The sequence below is a fragment of the Poecilia mexicana genome, unplaced genomic scaffold, assembly GCF_051168715.1.
Source record: "Poecilia mexicana isolate PSO_F unplaced genomic scaffold, ASM5116871v1 scaffold_5, whole genome shotgun sequence".
NCBI lineage: Eukaryota > Metazoa > Chordata > Actinopteri > Cyprinodontiformes > Poeciliidae > Poecilia > Poecilia mexicana.
Window position 1 is genome coordinate 15,571,877 of NW_028263374.1, and position 6,051 is coordinate 15,577,927.

Consider the following 6,051-nt stretch of genomic DNA (forward strand, 5'->3'; position numbering starts at 1 on the left):
AGTAGAAATGAATAACAAAAGTGTTTTTCTCAGTAAACAACCTGTTGAGATCCGTAGAAATCAAACTAAGATTCAAATGTCGCTTAGATGAGTTTGGTTCAGAGTCACAGATCTAATCTCTGCTACACCTTTTCAAAAACTTAAGGCTCTGATATTTATTGATTTATCGCAGTGGTTCTCAATAAAAGTCATGTGTTATTTAAATTACAACTTAAGTTGCTTTAAATTATTCTCCTACACTTTGGGTGGAAACATTGTTCTAAAAATAGTGGGGAGAACCTAAAAATTAATTTTTATTTGTTAGATGAATGGCAGATTTACTTTATTCTTTGTTTCTATTGCTTTTCTTATATTAATATTGTTTAAATACAAGGGTTTCTTTCACAATTTCTTTGGGAGGGAATATTCTAGACTTTCCCAAGATTCAGGGGCTCCGGACCCCGCAGACCCTCCTGGGATTTACGAGCGCGGTAAAGCTAGCCGGCTCTGCGTCCAGCCGGCCCAGCACACGATATACAAGTGCGTGGTAGCTCAAGAAACTATGGTACACCCATTTATGTGCTGCTTTCACAATAAAAGCGCACATCCGGTCCATGTTTGAGCTACTCAAAATAGGTTTCCAGCCGCTGCATTTGGAAACAGAAAATAATATATGCTGAGAAACTAATACAAAATAAAAACTAATATCTCCCACTCTCTCTAGTTATATCATATAATCCATATATATATACCTCCAACGAATAAGGCAAGTCCTGAGAAGCCAGCTCAATGGCAAGAACAAGATCCGTGCAATAAACAGCTATGCCTTACCAGTAATCAGATACCCTGCCGGAATAATTAGCTGGCCAATGGAAGAGATAAAGGCCACGGATGTTAAGACTCGGAAGCTACCAACCATCCATGGAGGGTTCCACCCCAAATCCAGCACCCTGAGACTGTACACAAGCCGTAAGGAAGGAGGCAGAGGACTAGTGAGTGTGAGAGCCACTGTCCAGGATGAAACATCCAAGATCCATAAATACATCAAGGACAAAGCCTCAACGGACAATGTGCTCAGCGAATGTCTCAGACAATGGGGAACAGAGGACGAGGTGCTGGAGGAACCATCATGGGAAGACAAGCCCCTACATGGGATGTACCACCGACAAATAACTGAAGTGGCTGATATCAGGAAATCCTACCAATGGCTGGAGAAAGCTGGACTCAAGGACAGCACAGAGGCCCTCATCCTGGCCGCCCAGGAACAGGCCCTAAACACCAGAGCAATACAGGCTCAGATCTACCACACCAGACAAGACCCAAGGTGTAGGTTGTGCAAGGAGGCCTCTGAGACAGTCCAGCACATAACAGCAGGGTGCAAGATGCTGGCAGGGAAAGCCTACATGGAACCAAGTGGCAGGCATAGCGTACAGGAACATCTTTGCCGAATATGGACTGGAAGCCCCGAGGTCAAAGTGGGGAACACCCCCAAAGGTGGTGGAGAATGACCGAGCTAAGATCCTGTGGGACTTCCAGATCCAGACAGACAAGATGGTAATGGCGAACCAACCGGACATTGTGGTGGTGGATAAAGAACAGAGGAAAGCCGTTGTGGTGGATGTAGCAATACCAAGTGACTACAGCTACTACTACTGTGCAGAACCCTCAAGCTCCCAGGCCTCTGGTAGAGGACCCGAGCTCAGAGGATGAAAGAGAGACCACCCGCGGAGGGTGAGAAGGAAATTTTTTATTTTTTTATATATATAAATTCCCTTCTCACCCTTCGCGGGTGGTCTCTTTCATCCTCTGAGCTCGGGTCCTCTACCAGAGGCCTGGGAGCTTGAGGGTTCCTCCAGTATCTTGGCTGTGCCTAGAACTGCACATTTCTGGACTGAGATGTCTGATGTTGTTCCTGGGATCTGTTTGAGCCACTGCTCCAGTTTGGGGGTGACTGCCCCGAGGGCCCCGATGACCACAGGCACCTCTGTGGTCTTCACCTTCCAGGCCTTCTCCAGTTCCTCTCTTAGGCCCTGGTATTTCTCCAGTTTCTCGTGCTCCTTTTTCCTGATGTTGTAGTCACTTGGTATTGCTACATCCACCACAACGGCTTTCCTCTGTTCTTTATCCACCACCACAATGTCCAGTTGGTTCGCCATTACCATCTTGTCTGTCTGGATCTGGAAGTCCCACAGGATCTTAGCTCGGTCATTCTCCACCACCTTTGGGGGTGTTCCCCACTTTGATCTCGGGGCTTCCAGTCCATATTCTGCAAAGATGTTCCTGTACACTATGCCTGCCACTTGGTTCCATGTACGCTTTCCCTGCCAGCATCTTGCACCCTGCTGTTATGTGCTGGACTGTCTCAGAGGCCTCCTTGCAAAACCTACACCTTGGGTCTTGTCTGGTGTGGTAGATCTGAGCTTCTATTGCTCTGGTGTTTAGGGCCTGTTCCTGGGTAGCCAGGATGAGGGCCTCTGTGCTGTCCTTGAGTCCAGCTTTCTCCAGCCATTGGTAGGATTTCCTGATATCAGCCACTTCAGTTATTTGTCGGTGGTACATCCCATGAAGGGGGTTGTCTTCCCATGATGGTTCCTCCAGCACCTCGTCTTCTGTTCCCCATTGTCTGAGACATTCGCTGAGCACATCGTCCGTTGAGGCTTTGTCTTTGATGTATTTATGGATCTTGGATGTTTCATCCTGGACAGTGGCTCTCACACTCACTAGTCCTCTGCCTCCTTCCTTACGGCTTGTGTACAGTCTCAGGGTGCTGGATTTGGGGTGGAACCCTCCATGCATGGTTAGTAGCTTCCGAGTCTTAACATCCGTGGCCTTTATGGATGTTAAGACTCGGAGCGGAGATTATATAAACATATATATATATATATATATATATATATATATATATATATATATATATATATATATATATATATCAGAAAGTTGCAACAAGATCTGATGTATAATTTCAAACTAAAAGCCTATCAAAAAAGTCCTTTTTAATCTTTTCCCCCTTAAGTTGCCGTGCCCATTGCTGAGAAACTGTTTCCAATTACTGCCACTTCTGGATGACAAAGGGACACCTCTAGAACAGAACCAGAAAGTGGCAACTAGATCTGATTTATAATTTCATAATAAAAGCCTATCAAAAAGTCTTTTTTTTTATTTTCCCCCCTAAGTTGCCGTGCTCATTGCTGAGAAACTGTTTCCAATGACTGCTACCACTTCTGGGTGACAGAGGGAGACCTCTACAACACAACCAGTAAACGTCAACCAGATGTTATGCATAATTTCAACAATAAAAATATAATGAAAAATCTAATTTTTACTTTTTTCCCACTAATTTGCCGTGCTCATTGCTGAAAACTTTCTGTTTCCTGTGACTTCTCTCACTTCTGGATGACAGAGGGAGACCTCTAGTAGACAACCAGAAAATATCAAACACATATGATATATAATTTCAAAATTTAATCCTTTTAAAATAACATGTTTTTACTTTTATATATAAAAATAAGTAAAAATGTAGTCAAGAGCTGCCTCACTCGTCATTTCGGGTTTAACTCAATCATCTTATTTATATACAAATTTTTCTATAATCTCCTATATATATATATATATATATATATATATATATATATATATATATATATATATATATATGTAATACTGATATACAAACCGGATTTCAAAAAAGTTGACACTAAACAATTTGTGAATAAAAACTGAATGCAGTGATGTGGAGGTGCCAACATCTAATATTTTATTCGTAATAGAACATAGATGGCAGATCAAAAGTTTAATCTGAGTAAATGTAACATTTTACAGGAAATATATGTTGATTCAAAATTTCACGGCCACTTTTACCACTGTGTGGCAACTCCCCTTCTTCTTACAACACTCATACGTCTGGGGACAGAGGAGACTAGTTTCCTACCTATCCGGTGTAAGATTATCTGGGGAGTCCGGGAGAAACGAAGCAGTTTCGGCTGATCGTCCATCTCTTCCTCCGACTTGACGATGATTTCTTTAAACTCTGTGAAAGTTTCTTCAGCAGCAGTTAACTGCTCGTTGATAAACTCGTTTAAACTGGACTGAAGATATTTCTTTAGAGAAACACTCAAACATTCAGCAAAACAAACCACGTTCCGTCCTTTGTCTTCTTCCTCCTTTTTCTCCTCTTCTTCTGTGATTTCATGAATGTCTGCATTCGTCCCGTTGCTTTACCGCCACCTTGTGGATCATACGATCCTCACATCTAAAGGTTTCTCATGCAATGCCAGTTCTCTTCGAAAAACGTAAAATCTTTTATTAAACTTTATCTAAATAAAACAAATATATGATTAATATTCCAGTTTTCCACAAATCCAAAGTTAATATTGTCTTCTGATTGGTATCTCCAACATCCCGCCACAAGTTTCATAGTTTATTCATTTCACTAGATAATAAACTTTTCCTATAGTATCTGTATATCCACAATGAGCGCTGCTGCTTTGTTCGGAGTTACCGCTGGTTGCCGCCCACCCTGTGGCTTATTGAGAGCCGATCAGCACCGGCTTGTACACTTAATTGTGCGGTGCTGATAGTCGAGTGTAAAGGACTTTTAACGGTTTTATCCATTTGGATTTTCTACCGGTATTTTAATAATAGTTTTTTTTCATAGTTCTGAGGATTGAAGGTGGTGAGTTTGGCCTAGTTGGTGACGCCGCCTTTTTCTGTGGCTGTCCGTGATAAGGAAGTCAAATAAGGAAGTCAAATCGTCGGAAGGTGGAACCAAGAAATCAATTTTTAGCTGTGACGTCACCAGAAGGAGCTTCTTCAGTTTCAGGAAAAACAAAACCCCAAAGCTGGTTGATTCCCTGATGCTTAACTGGATGTCGGTGTTCTTGGAAGGCTGATTTGGACTTTCTCAGTAAACATTCACAATGAAGGTGAAACTTTATTTGTTGCGGGATGCTGACATGAGTTCAGAAATTCAACATTTTAACACAACGACTGAAATTATGGAGCAAGAGACGACCAAAAAACTTGTGGGACTTCGTACATCTTTGTCTCCTGCACTGACAGCCTTCCACATTATTCTGATGGCTCTGGGTATTGTGGGTAATATCACTGTGTTTGGAGTCATTGGAAAGAGTGTGATGGTGGAGTGCAGCACGAGACATCACTTGGACATTATTATCGTTAATTTGGCCGTGTCCAACCTCATGGTGTCTTTTATCAGGAACATACTGCTTATCATTTCAGACCTGGGCTTCAAGGTATGAACTGTTTACAAAAACATCTGATATATTGATAAAAAGTAAAAATATGCAGTGGAAGCAACTCATGGAAAAATGTTCTTGTTGAACTTGATCTTATTTTGCACATGTAGTTAAAGTCAAAGGTTTAGAAACACACATGGGCGCAATAGAGGGAGGGAAAGTGATGACAGTTCTAGGGGCCCTGACTAACAGGGGGCCCTCCACAATTTAATTATTTATTTTTTGTTCATAGAAAGAAAAAGAAAAATCAGGGCCCTGTCAATTACAAAATTCATCATTTTATATTTTCAAAGATTGTCTTTGGCAGTAAAAATTGAATGTTCCCACTCCCAGATCAAAACACACACATCCATATTTTCCCTGACCCGCCCCTCCCCCCAATCTGGGTTAAATGGTTCGTTCCTGTTTGCGCTTCAGAGTGACGCTGTTAGCAGCAGCCAGTGGAAGACACGGATGTTTGTGGAAGTTTGTGTTGCTAAGAAAAGTTAGAAAATCAGGTTTTCAAAAAAAGAGAGAGGGAGAGAGTGAAAAAGGCAAGAGTGTTAATTTATAACCCAGTTTTTCTCCGAGAGGTGGGTAGACTGTGAGATTATCAACCACTTAGCATAATTAGCTTAGCTACAGACTACTGTTTCCCTCCTTTTCACTAGTATTTAATGAATTAAGGAAAAATATTACCAAGATATTCATATATTTAACTTGTCCCTGTACCTTTTACCGCTTAACAGATGAGTCAGTCAGCAGCAGTTATAATCCACGTCCCTCCTGACCTGCCCTCTCCTTAGTGAAATTAAAGCTACAGTATGTAACACAC